At 41.7% G+C, this 14,613-nt stretch overlaps 1 pseudogene across 1 annotated transcript in view; it reads left to right on the top strand.

Annotated features, from left to right (window-relative positions):
* LOC147030672 (NFX1-type zinc finger-containing protein 1-like) overlaps positions 1-14,613 on the top strand; it is a 141,163-nt pseudogene that overhangs the window by 28,946 nt on the left and 97,604 nt on the right. The window contains exons 2-3 of the transcript XR_015056470.1: positions 7,382-7,585; positions 12,820-13,023. The product of XR_015056470.1 is annotated as an NFX1-type zinc finger-containing protein 1-like (transcript). The remainder of the gene's footprint in view (positions 1-7,381; positions 7,586-12,819; positions 13,024-14,613) is intronic.

Below are 14,613 nucleotides of genomic sequence, written 5' to 3'. Positions count from 1 at the left end.
GTTCCGCGTTTCCCTTTGCGGAGCCACCACGGTGTCCTCATGTCAATAGTTTCTTCCTGCTGCTTCCCCTCGCCTCTCATATTCTCTAGGAAGCGCCGTTGGTCTCTCTTGCTGTTGTGGTGGCCGCGAGCCCCAGCCTCGTTGTTTAGGAGGTGCCTTACAGTCCCGAAACCAGTGCCCATATTGACCGCAGTTAAAGCATTCTCCCTGTCTTTGCGGCTCATTCTCTCGGTTCCAAGGTCTCCGCTGGTCCCGTTCGGCTTCATACCGGGGTTCCCAATCTGGATTTTCCCAGCGAGGCCTGCCTTCCCTCTCTTCGTGTTTACGGCTTTTCAATTCGAGGTTTCTTGCAACTAGAGCTTTGGTATCTTTCTTTCCTCTCCATTCCTCTTCTCTTAGAGTCTGCCAGGCCTGTCTCGCCCTTTCAAACACGGCATCTACTTCAGCCGTTTTCCACCCTGGCATGTCTGCCTTCACCTCCCGCCTTACTTCGTCACACAGTCCATCTACAAACATAGTGTTTAGGAAATGGAGGGGCGTCTGTGCGATATTATTAAATCCCGAGTGCAGTTCGATCTGCTCATACAGTCGTGCCTTGTACTCCGCAGGTGATTCCTTGGGATTCTGTGTGACATCCTGTATTGCCTGCCAATCCATTACCCTTGGGGCCATCTCCGCCGCAAGTTCTTCCATCAGGGCTTGTACCCTTCCCCTGTACACTGCCTGTGCTTCTCGGTCGGCTCCTTCTGGGTAATATCGGTTTAAAGTGGTATCTTCCTCTCCTTCCATTTTGACACCCCAGGCTGCCGCACGCTGGCTCCAAACCGCGCTGGGCAGGACAGCAGTGCAGATAAACCCTATGTCTGTCCAGGTTGCCCCCTGCATTTTTATCTGGTCGTGTAATATCTGAATTGCCCTTCTTGGGTTTTTCTTTATGCATTCTTCCATGCTAGCTTTTACTCCCCTCATGTCTTGTGGGGTCCATGATCTCCAAACCCAATCTCCCCCTGCTGCTTGCATCATGGGGAACTGGTGAATGTCGGTCCCTCCTCTTGCTCCGTCCCCTTCTAAGACGGGGTAAATTCCTTTTGTCGTCCCAAGTCGGGTTGTCGTCTTTCGGTTCACGTCGTCGTTGATTTCTGCTATCTGTGCTAACGCCTGCTTCAACTTCTCCTGCCTCTCCTCACTCTGTATCTTGACCTCCGTCAGCTGCGCTAACACTTGGTCTAGTTCCTTCTGCTTGTCCTCTCCCTGTGTCTTAACTTCCGTTAGCTGGTCTAGTGCCTGCTTTAGTCCCCCTTGTCGTTCCTCGTCTTGTATTTTCCGTTGGTTCACAGTCCCTTCTAGTCCGAGTCGCCTATGCTGTCTCGACTTGCGACTCCATTAGCCACGCGGCCAATGCTTTCCAGTGTGGTCCACTTTGTTTCGGGCCTCCTGCTTTGCCCTCTATCAGTGCATTACTCACTGTGTTCGATATCTTTGGATCTAAGGATCCAGTCAGCGGAAAGGGATCTTTTCTCCCCACGGTCCATTTCACCCAGTCCTGTATTCCCTTTACGTTATCTTTGTCACTGATAACTTTCAACGTTGTTCCTTTTGGTATCTTCTCGTTCTTTGAAGATTTATTCCCCATCTTTTGTTCTTATCTTATGAACCACCTAATAGCTGTAAATCGTTTCTTCTTTTACGTCGGGACCGAAATTCCTTTCAATCAGCCGCCTTAAGCCTCAAATCCCAATGAAGGCCTCTAACCTTCCCTCTCTATGGTACAGGATTCCAACCTGTTCCCTCCTTATTTCACATGGATACCTTTATCCTCTACCCTTCCAGGTTCTACAAACACTGCCTGCCAGCCCCCCCTTTTGTGCTCTTCAGACAAACCGCATTCGAATCACCTCATATGTGTTTACCGTTACAGTTCTTGATTCGAGCAGATCCTGGAGCTGCGTCCGGCAGGGCGCTGCCCACCAAGTGTACAGCGCTCGCCTAACTGGAGCTCCCTATTTTAGGTGCCCTACGTGCGATCGTCACATACCTTTTAGCTGAACCCTTGCGATTGCTGTACACCAAGTGGAGTCCCACCGTCCACACCGCCAGCATCAGTCGAATCCCATCCTTGTAACCAATTGTTATGACTCTCCACCCGGCCGAGTAAGATGACAGAGTCAGATGAGGATCCTCGAATTACACGTTTTATTTCCGAAGACCACACGCATGCGGAATGTGACTCAGTGACCCTTCAGTCAGGCTCCCCCGAATCACATTGAGAATATGCTTCAAAACCATCATATATATATAATCACACAAAAGCAAAACTGGGTGTGGACTAAAAGTGTGTGCTAAGGGATAAAGAAATAAAGAAATAAATGTGGCAGTGGGCTTCTTTTCCCCCTCCCTAGGGGCCCTAGGGGAAGTTGAATCGGTCAATTCTCAGATATGCAACCCAACAGTTTCCAAGCCGCCTACACAACTCTCAGATATGCAAGTCTTGCAAACTAACAATTTTCCAAGCTTCCTACACTCCTTCACTGGCACCTACTGATAACAAAGGCAAAACTCTAGTGATCACTAAGAATAGGAATGTGTGGGCAGCATACACTGAAGGAACAGTTGTGGTCTTCATATATATATATATATATATATATATATATATATATATATATATATCTTCTTCTTTCGGCTGCTCTCGTTAGGGGTCGCCACAGCGGATCATCCGTATGATCCGCATAGTGATTTGGCACATGTTTTACACCGGATGCCCTTCCTGACACAACCCTGGTCGCCTCTTACGACACAGGGATATGGTACACCTATTTTAACTGGGGTATGCATCAGCCCAGTACACTGGTACTCATTTCGCCGACCTCGGAAGGATGACAGGCTGAGTCAACCCCCTGGTGTATTAATTCAGTGGCCCAACGGGGCTTGAACTCAGGACCTTTTGGATCCCAAGCCGCTTCCCTAACCACTGCGCCAACACCAGGCTATATATACATACATATATATATATATACATACATACATATATATTTATATATATTTATATATATATATATATATATATATTTATATATATATATATATATATATATATATATATATATATATATATATATATATATATATACATACATACACACACACACACACACACACACACACACACACACACACACACACACACACACACACACACACACACATATATATATGTATATACACACACATACATACAGTCGACTAGGCGTAAGTCAGCAGCGTGTAACTCGTTACTTCGCCTAAGTCGGCAGCGTCAAAAGTCCCGAATTTATCTAATGTTAAATCCCTTTGAATAAAGTCTGTAAGTCGTCATCTCTAAGTCGTCACTTCGTCTGAGTCATCAGATGTTGTCCGTTCCTGCGTAATGGAAACTCAAGTCAATTCCCACGCCTAACTCGTCACATGGAACTTCTACCTCGTGAGAAGCCCGATATCATGGAATCGTGATGCGCGCTCATTGGTTTACACCGCCAGTGATAGGCTATTTATAACTGCACTGCGTTCAGCTCAGTCAGCGCGCCGTCCCACATGCATCTGAAGAGGTAGACAGGCTGCGCAACGCAGTCTCTGGCGAAGGAGTAAAGGATCGATCGAGCTTAGTGTTGAAGTCTGATCATGGTTTAATATTGGCTTGTTTTGTGCATCACCACACTCACTTTCACATCGGTATTGAGTGGTCGTCACCACGATGACTGTGTGTCATGTAATTTGTCGATGGTATATGAGTTTTCATTTCATATGAAAACTCATTCTACATTCATTCCAATGAATGAATTCTAACAGCCATTCATTCCACATTTGTCAATGGTCATATACCATCACCGATGGTCTTTTGAGTTGTCTTACAGTTGTTCATTATCTTTACTTTTGATAAAGTGATTCATGAATTCCATCTTTGCTTGATCACTTTCCAACTCACCAATGAACCCCCACCTATGCCCCGAGGATTGTGTTTCCCTTTTGGTACAATAGCCGGCTTATATATTGCTGCGTCCTGGATCCTGGTGTTGGTGCAGTGGTTCGGGCATCGGCTTGGGATACAAAAGGTCCTGAGTTCAAGCCCCGGTGGGCCACTGAATTAATACACCAGGGGGTTGACTCAGCTTGCCATCCTTCCGAGGTTGGCAAAATGAGCACCAGTGTACTGGGCTGGTGTATACCCCGGTTAAAATAGGTGTACCATATCCCTGTGTCGTAAGAGGCGACGAGGGTGCGTCAGGAAGGGCATCCGGCGTAAAACTTGTGCCAAATCACTATGCGGATCATACGGATGATCCGCTGTGGCGACCCCTAACGGGAGAAGCCGAAAGAAGAAGAAGAAGAAGTAGAAGAAGAAGAAGAAGAGATTGCTGCGTCCTCTCACACGTACGTGTCCAGGCCACGCGCGACTTCATCCTTCACCCCACAGTCATCATGAATGTTCGCATACGTGCAAGTCGTCACATGTCGAAGTCGTCACTTTTTTCTGGGTCCCAATGGTGACGACTTATGCCTAGTCTACTGTGTGTGTGTGTGTGTGTGTGTATATATATATATATATATATATATATATATATATATATATATATATATATATATATATATATATATATATATATATATATATATATATATTAGACCCAGGCGTTTGAATGACTGAATTTCCTCAAGAGGATTGTTGAGAAAGTCGATAGGAGGGTATGCCAGATGGTCCTTTCGAAGAGACAGTAATCGTGAGAGTGTGAGATTTGTCAGGATTGAAAGACATATTCGAAGTTTGACCAGATTGTGATTTATATTTTTTATTTTTTTTCAAGCTCAGAAGTGAGGGAAGAGGCTGCAGCCTGCCTATCTGAAGGATGAGGGATGCCACAGCAGAGGGTGTAGTCATCAGCAAATGGACTTGGGGGATTTTCCAGTCACAAGGATCATTGATGATGATCGGGAAAGGAATAGGACTTGGCTTAGGAATAGAACATTGCCTATTTATGTATACAAAATCAAAGCTTGTGGAAGAGCTTGAACACAGAATGGATCAGGATGCAACAGAACAAAGGGAACAATAGAAAGATGGGGGAAACACCAACAGCAGGGTTGAAGGACAAAATAAACGGAGACTTTCAGAAATACGAGATGTGGGAAGGGATGAGGGATAGGGTAGGATGCACGGTGTGGAGAAGATGTCTGTCTTTCACTCTGCCTATGTCTCTGTCCGTCTGTCTATGATTGAGGAACAATTTATACTTAACTTTTTCAATTGAATTTCATATTTCAAACACTGTCAAACACAAATCGACGTCTTTGCACTCCAAAAAACCTGCAGTTTAGCAGTGCCTTGGCTCTGAATTTGGCAAAATTGTACGTCATCTCATCCCACGTGCGATGAAGCAATTGTTTGTCTGTCTGGCAGTTTAAAAAAAATTGAAAATAATTCCAAACAGGAAACTTACTGTTTTGAGGGACGCTATAAAGGACACGAATAACTAAGTTAACATGGTTGATAAGGTGTTGTAAATGATGATGTATCTCAAATGTACGAACGGTGGTAATCTTCCCATTCAATGGTTTTTTTTGTTTTTTTTAGCTCACCTCGAACATAGTTCTTGGGAGCTTATGAGATGACGCGTTGTCAGTCCGTCCGTCCGTCTACACATGCGATTTCGATGAAATTTTACCACGACGTTCATCACCGTGTATATTCCAAAGTTTGTTCATGGCATTAAAAAACTTGGGGTCTGAGGCTGTCTCCGTGGGGGGGGGGGGATTGCCCCCTAAAGAGGTTTATGCTTTCTTCTCAGAAACAACATACACAATTTTGATGAAACTTGACAACAACCTTTATCACCCTTGATGTACCATAGTTTGTACATGGCATAAAAAACCTCCAGATATTTACTTTCTTCTCTGTTATATACTTTATGGATCATCCATGCCTACCGGTGGTTCCCTGGTTATCTTATCCAGCCACTACCAGGTGAGTGCCGAGGGATATTGCCCCTGTTTTTTTTTACAGCTTTTAAAACGTTTATTTCAATTTAATGATCTATTTGAACACTGTAAAATACAAATCACCTTCTTGATACAGCGCAGTACTTCGAAAACCTTCAGTTTAGCATTACTTTGTCAATATTGTTTACCGTCTTGACCAATCAAATTTGTTGCTCGCACTCTCAGGGTGGAGTAACATCGAGATTTCGACAAAATGGCAGCATTCAGTGATCCAACGGCTGAGCTAACTTCATCCAAATATAAAGGGAGGGCTAACCGTTCATGTGTTCTCTTTTCTCAAGACTGCATTGTGTAATGTGTTCTTTGAACTCTCCAGTTTATTCATGTATATTGTTTCTTTTTTATATTCCCTCGCTTTCGAAGAAAAGCGGGAATTTTTTTATTGTCTCCGTCGTCCATCCGTACGTCCGTCTGTCTTACCCTGTAACTCCTCCTTCACCGTTTGAAATAGGAACTTGAAACTTTGGGACATAGTAGATATATGTATGGGGAAGTGCACAACACTTTCAGATTTTTGATATGACCCCTCGAGGCCAGGCTAGAGGGGTTGGGGTCATGGGGGTCGATTAAAAAAAAAAATTGTCATAGTTTTTTAAATCAAACATATTCATGAGTTATACATTTAACAACATATTTTTTCAAACACATGATGATCAGAGGGTGCTTGGGGGGGGGGTAGGGGGTGCTTCGCGGATAGGGGGTCAAAATAGCTCCTCCTACACCGTTTGAGATAGGAACTTGAAACTTTAGGACATAATAGATATATGTATGGGGAAGTGCACAACACTGTCAGATTTTTGATATGACCCCTTGGGGCCGGGCCAGAGGGGGTGGGGTCATGGAGGCTGATTTTTTTTAAGTGTATTTACCATTGTACATGGTAAATTCTTTTATAAAGAACTTACTTATGTGGCCCCCATGAGTGACAAACAGTCACAGGTTTTACTGTATTTATCTAATTGATTATGAATAATTATAATTAATATTATACACAGTTCATTCCTATGATTAAATTGATGCACAGTTCTATATTGCTGGACAGTGTGAAATTAATGTTTCATGAAATGTTGACATGGTTGCAATGACTTCTGATTTAGTAAACATCGTAAGTCTTTGGACATAAAGCACATCAAATAGAAAATAACAGTCAATCCATTTTGCAAGATAAAATTTCACCTCGCGTTAATGGGACAAAGCAGTGCGCGTGGGAATCTGCGATGGTGTGCCATCGACAACGTAGTTCTAATGTTTCTTTTTAAAAAAAAAAATTTTGTTTGTTTATTCTATTCAAGATTTTTTTTCCTCTGTCAAACCTGGTTCTTTGATTCAAAGTTTGCCTGTGTTGTTTCCACAGATGGAACCCCAGAACACAATGGGAACAGACGTTTAACTGGTGGAAAGCAACATCCTGTTGATGTCCATGGTATTACTTCAGCAGTTGCACAAATTCGTATCACAGACGGCCGTGAGAGAGGCGCATGTTTTCGGCCACTGGGATATCAACCGAACCGTAATCTGAACAAAACTATTTCCCAGTCTCTTGGACATCTTGCACAAGGTAATTCAAATGGTCAGCACCGATGCTATGTTATTCAAGTCTACTTTATTAGCTCACCTGGAACGTAGTTCTGGGGAACTTATGAGATGGCGCGTCGTCTGTCTGTCCGTCCGTCCGTCCACAAATACTTGCAACTTCTTCTCTGAAACTACACCTATGATTTCAATGAAACTTTAACACAACTTTCATCACTGTGTATGTACCAAAGTTTGTTCATGGCATTAAATAAAATCCAGTCCAAAGGGGGTGTGTGGGTGTTGCCCCCCAAAATATGCATTTGCTCTCTTCTCTGAAATTACACATACAATTCCAATGAAACTTGAGTACAACCTTCATCACCCACGATCTACCAAAGTTTGTTCACAGCATTAAAAAAAATCGGGGTCTCGGGTGGTCTGCGGGGGGGTTGCCCCCCAAAATAGGTATTTCCTTTCTTCTCAGAAACTACACACACAATTCCGATGAAACGTGACTGCAACCTTCATCACCCAAGACACAACAATGATTGTTAATGGCACTAAAAAAATTGGGGTCTTAGGGTGTCTGAGCAGTGGGGGTTTTCCCCCAAAAGAGATATTTGCTTTCTTAGAAATTACACACACAATTCCAATGAAACTTGTCCACCCCCTTCATCACCCATAATGTACCAAAGATTTTTTTTACAGCATTACAAAAAATTAGTTGCCGTGGAGGCTGACAGTGAGTGGGTGGTGAGGGTTTCCCCAAAAATATGCATTTGCTCTCTTCTGAGAAACTACACACACAATTCTGTTGAAACTTGATCACCACCTTCATCACTCGTGATGTATGACAGTTTGTTTATGACATTTAAAAAACTGGGTTCTAAGGGGTTCTATGGGGGGGAGGGGGGGGGGATGATAACCCCTCAAAATATATATTTGCTTTCTTTTCTGAAACCACACACACAGTTTTGATGAAACTTGACCGCAACCTTTATCATCCGCAATGTACCAAAGTTTGTTTATGGTATTAAAAAAACTCCAAAGATATTTACTTTCTTCTCCATTATGGGTCATTCCATGTCAAATCATCAAAGAATCTGCCGTCATCTCTCAGATTTTTGTAAAACTTTGGGAACCAATTGGGACCCATGAAAAACGCCAAGAACTCAAATATTTTTGCTAACAGCCTCTTAATTAGTGAGATACAGACTAACGAACTTTGGACTAATTAGCATGACGTCGCGAATTCAAATGGCCATATCTCTAAAAGTATAACACCTAGAGAGCTGCTTTTGGTGTCATTTTAAAGGTATTTTCATGCCCTATGAACTTGTCTGGGCAACATTTTCCTACCTCCAACCACAAAAAAGTTATCATAAAATATAAACTTCAATCGTGAATCCCCAAAAAATGTTTCCTTCAAATTTCCTCAAATTCATCCCAGAGGTACCTTATGATGTCAAGAAGCTTCCACAGAAGTTTTGTGATGGGCACTCCAATAGTTTCTGAGATATGAGCAATAATGTACATGTACGTATGGCATATAGGTTCGAAAATCAGCATTTGTAATGTATTATACAATCAACAAGTGAGTTCAAGTACACAGTGTTCACTAACCTGACTTAGGCTTTCAATTTCCTCTTCAATGCAGCAACAGCAGCACTTGTTTCTTCCCCTCAGGCCCAGTTGAAAATGAAAGTATATGATACTTCAAAGCAATTGATGGTCGTTCCCTGTGTTCCCTGTCATGGCTAGGTTAGAATGATTGTATAATACATTACAAATGCTGATTTTCGAACCTATATGCCATACTTACATGTACATTATTATTCATATCTCAGAAACTATTGGAGTGCCCATCACAAAATTTATGTGGAAGCTTCTTGACATCATAAGGTACCTCTGGGATGAATTTGAGGAAATTTGAAGGAAACATTTTTTGGGGATTCACGATTGAAGTTTATATTTTGTGATAACTTTTTTGTGGTTGGAGGTAGGAAAATGTTGCCCAGACAAATTCATAGGGCATGAAAATACCTTTAAAATGACACCAAAACTAGCTCTCTACGTGTTATACTTTTAGAGATATGGCCATTTGAATCCGCGACGTCGTGCTAATTAGTCCAAAGTTCGTTAGTCTGTATCTCACTAATTAAGAGGCTGTTAGCAAAAATATTTGAGTTCTTGCCGTTTTTCATGGGTCCCAATTGGTTCCCAAAGTTTTACAAAAATCTGAGAGATGACGGCAGATTCTTTGATGATTTGACATGGAATGACCCTGATATACTTTATGGATCATCCATGCCTACCAGTGGTTCCCTGGTTATTTAATCCAGCCACTACCAGGTGAGCACCGAGGGGAATTGCCCCTGTTTTTTTTTACAGCTTTTAAAACGTTTATTTCAATTCAATGATCTATTTGAACACTGTAAAATACAAATCGCCTTCTTTATACAGCACAGTACTTTGAAAACCTTCATTTTAGCATTATTTTGTCAAAACTGTTTGCTGTCTTGACCAATCAAATTTGCTATTCACACTCTCAGGGCGGAGTAACATCGAGATTTAGCCAAAAAGTCATCGTCCAGTGATGCAATGGCTGAGCTAACTTCATCCAAATTTAAAGGGAGGGGCTAACTGTTCATGTGTTCTCTTTTCTCAAGACTGTATTATGTCATGTGTTCTTTGAACTCTCCAGTTTATTCATGGACTCTACCAGTCAAAAGTTTTAGAACACCCCCATTTTTCCAGTTTTTACTGAAATTTAAGCAGTTCAAGTCCAGTGAATAACCTGAAATGGTACAAAGCTAAGCGGTAAACTGCCAGAGGTTAAAAAAAAGTTTAGGTTACCAAAAACTGAAAAATAATGTAATTTTCAGAGTTGTTAAAAAGGCCCTTTTCAGGGAACAAGTAATGGGTTTGCAACTGCAGCTGTTCTGCAGCAATGGAAGTAAATTAAGCCTTGAAAGTTGATGCAAACAATTCCTACAGGTGTCCAAACTTTTGTTGATTAGTTACAAACCCTCTGTCTTTATAAAAGCAGTGTTGGAACAGATTGTGTTGCTGCACCCCCTGAAGCATTATTTGGACAATATTGCACTGCAGGAAGTATTATATTGCTTTCATAATGCTGAGAAAAAGACATTTAACAAAGGAAGACAGACAGACCATTATCTATGTATTACTAAAACTCACTATGTATATATATATATATATATATATATATATATATATATATATATATATATATATATATATATATATATATATATATATATATATATATATATATATATATATATATATAGCCTGGTGTTGGCGCAGTGGTTAGGGCAGCGGCTTGGGATCCAAGAGGTCCTGAGTTCAAGCCCCATTGGGCCACTGAATTAATACACCAGGTGGTTGACTCAGCCTGTCATCCTTCCGAGGTCGGCGAAATGAGTACCAGTATACTGGGCCGGTGTATACCCCGGTTAAAATAGGTGTACCTTATCACTGTGTCGTAAGAGGCGACCAGGGTTGTGTCAGGAAGGGCATCCGGCATAAAACATGTGCCAAATCACTATGTGGATCATACGGATGATCCGCTGTGGCAACCCCTCACGGGAGCAGGTGAAAGAAGAAGATATATATATATATATATATATATATATATATATATATATATATATATATATATATATATTACTAAAAGTCTCATCTTGTATATATGTATGTATGTATGTTCCCGAAATACAGCCAAAACGGTACACGATAGCGCAAAAATTTTAGGGCCACCGTACTCACCATTCTCCTGCGGTGTGCAGTATCAAGTTTCGTTAAAATCCGGCAATGAAAAAATTCTTAAAAATGTAATTCCCGATTCAGTCAAGTCCTCTTTGGGAGAATTTGATCAATGCAAACAACCTCAGCGGTATAGTTCACTGGAGCTATCTTTGTTTCTTGAAATAATTTTTTCATCAACTCCTGTCACAACGGGAACCCAACGGGTTCACGGGTCATCTAGTAACCCTGAAAAGTGGAGGTCTTTCCTTTAGAGAAATTGCAAAGCAAGCCAAGGTGTGAGTGAGTACAGTTTCCTACACCATCAAAAGGCACTTGGAAACTGTAGGAAACTCTGACAGGAAGAGGTCTGGCAGACCAAAAGTCACAACACAATCAGAAGACGAGTTTCTGAGAGTCAACAGCTTCCGTGATAGGTGTCTCACAGAACAGCAACTTCAAGCACAGTTTAACACTGGTCGAAGTAAGGAAATTTCAATTTCAGCTGTGAAGAGAAGACTTCGAGCTGCAGGTTTGTTGGGTCAAGTGGCAGTAAGAAAGCCATTGCTAAGATGGCAAAATAAGAAAAAGTGGTTTGCCTGGGCCATGAAGCACCACCAGTGGACAACTGAAAACTGGAAGGTCTTATGGACCGATTAATCAAAATTTGAAATGTTCGGTTCATCACGCATGGTTTTTGTACACCGTCGAGTAGGCGAAAGGATGGTTCCTCAGTGTGTGACATCAACTGTCAAACATGGAGGAGGAAGCGTGATGATCTGGGGCTCTTTTCCTAGATCCAGAGTCGGTGACTTGCACAGTGACTGGCACCCTGAACCAAAAGGGCTACCACAGCATTTTGCAGCGCCATGCAATACCATCTGGTCTCCGTCTAGTTGGTCAGGGGTTCATCCTTCAGCAAGATAATGACCCACATCACACTTCCAGGCTATGTCAGAACTACCTTAGAAGAAAAGAACAAGACAGTAGGCTTCAAATTATGGAATGGCCAGCACAATCTCCAGACTTAAACCCCATTGAGCTGGTTTGGGATGAACTGGACAGAAGGGTGAAAGCAAAGCAACCTACAAGTGCAACACATTTGTGGGAACTTCTGCAACAATGGTGGGAAGAACTTTCCAAACAATATTTGATTTCCATTGTGGAAGAATGCCACGAGTATGTTCGGCTGTTCTATCTGCAAAAGGTGGCTACTTTAATCAGTCAAAAATTTAGATAAAATTTTGTTCAACAAAACTATTCCATGATTTCTTTTTTTCTGCAATTGTTTATTTGTTCTATGCTTTAATTTCAGAGTACATTGAAACATTAAACTGCTTAAATTTCAGTAAAAAATGCAAAAATGGGGGTGTTCTAAAACTTTTGACCAAGAGAGTTTTTTGTTTGTTTAAAAAAAAATATATTTTGTTTGTTTATTCTATTCTAGATTTATTTTTTTCTGTCACACCTAGTTCTTTGATTCAAAGTTTCCCTGTGTTGTTTCGACAGATGGAACCCCAGAACACAATGGGAACAGACGTTTAACTGGTGGAAAGCAACATCCTGCTGATATCCATGGTATTTCTTCAGCATTTGCACAAATTAGTGTTGCAGACGGCCGTGGGAAAGGCAGATATTTTTGGCATTTGGGATGTCAACCGAACCATAATCTGACCCGACCTATTTCCCAGTCTCTTGGACGTCTTGCACAAGGTAATTCAAATGATCGGCACAGATGCTATGTTATTTACGTACATATTATTAAAATACATGACACGATGCAATAAGTAAAGTTTCATGGGGTAAAATTTTTCTTCTTTAACAGCCACAATTATTCCCAAATTCTTGTGGGGTTCGCCATGGGAAGCTTAGCCCAGGTTTTTCCTGAACTGGTTGGCCAGGCCTGATGTTTGATGAAGGTTAGAGTAGAAATTTGGAATTTGGCCATGCTGCTGGCGATAGCTTGCCTACTCTTCACAAAGGACACTGTGGGATCTTTGATGCTTTTATTTTTTTAACACTTCAGAACTGGTCTCCTATTTCCACCTGGGAAATTGTAAATCAGCCAACATAACAGCATTATATAAAAAATGAGCAAAAATGAATCCCCTTCACTACAGCCCAATTAGCTTACTGCTCTTCCTTTCATCAGCAAAGCCATATAATCCATCATCGCAGTTGACATGAAATCAGTTCTTTTCTCCAACAGATTAATCTCTGATCATCAATTCAGATTCAGACCAGGACACTCTATCTTGGACATGCTGCTTCTACTCTCACAACAATGGTGGAGGCTCTCAATATAAGACACAGGATCAGGGCCGTCTCTCTGGATATATCTCGAGCTTTTGGTACGGTGTGGCATCCTGCCTTGCTCTCCAAACTGTCTGCCTATGGAATCCAAGGCCAACTCCACTCTTGGATTACTGACTTTCTCCACCCTCTAGACAACTGTGGCTCTCAACAAACCCCTTTGAGCTCCTCTCCCTGTCAAGGCTGGAGTACCACAAGGCAGTGTTCTAGGCCCCATATTATTCCTAATCTTCATCTCACCAACTCTGGAAAATCCTCTTTATCTCTTTGCTGATGACTCCACTCCCTGCTGTGACATCTCTCATCTTTCTAACGGACATGCAGCAGCCTCTTCCCTCTCCTCAGACCCTGACAAAAGTACAAACTGGTCACACACAATTTTTTGTAACCGAGACATATTGTCCACCCTTTGCGTTCTCCCTTAACCCTCATCGTTACTTGCATCCCTTGTTTGTACATCTCTGACTACTTTCTCCCTCCACCGTGCTGCTGGTGTTTCCCCTTTCTCCTGCTGTTTCCTTTGTTATGTTGTGTCCTGATTTGTCTGTCATCAATCGCTCTTCCATGAGCCTTGACCATGTTAAATTATTTTTTTTCTTTTAAAGAATGCTTCGACATTCACAACATTTTTCAGGAACGTAACCCCCCTACCACCTCCCCCCCCTTCCCACCCCCTTTCCCCCAAGAATAGCAGCATCCGGCAGTACACATATTCTATCTCTATGCATAAAAAGCACTTTTTGTCACAGTACACGGCCTCAAATTGGCTATTGGGCTCCAGTTAATGTTAAAAAAATTTTTATTTGCATTTAGTTTGGAGAAGTAATTATTTCGTTTTTCTTGAGCTTGTAAGATTCCTTGGAATCTCGGAATGAATTTTTCTATTCCAAGCAATATTAATGATTTGTTTGCTCAGTACAATAAGGATAAATGCTTGTCTATTTCGCATTTTTTGCATAATTTGATTTTACTTGCTCATCTCTTGTTTTT

This window comes from Eptatretus burgeri, chromosome 3, assembly GCF_056783735.1.
Source record: "Eptatretus burgeri isolate ZD-2024b chromosome 3, Ebu_testis_v1, whole genome shotgun sequence".
Taxonomy (NCBI): domain Eukaryota; kingdom Metazoa; phylum Chordata; class Myxini; order Myxiniformes; family Myxinidae; genus Eptatretus; species Eptatretus burgeri.
The sequence above is the reverse complement of the archived record's forward strand: the minus strand, read 5'-3'. Positions and strand labels throughout refer to the sequence as shown.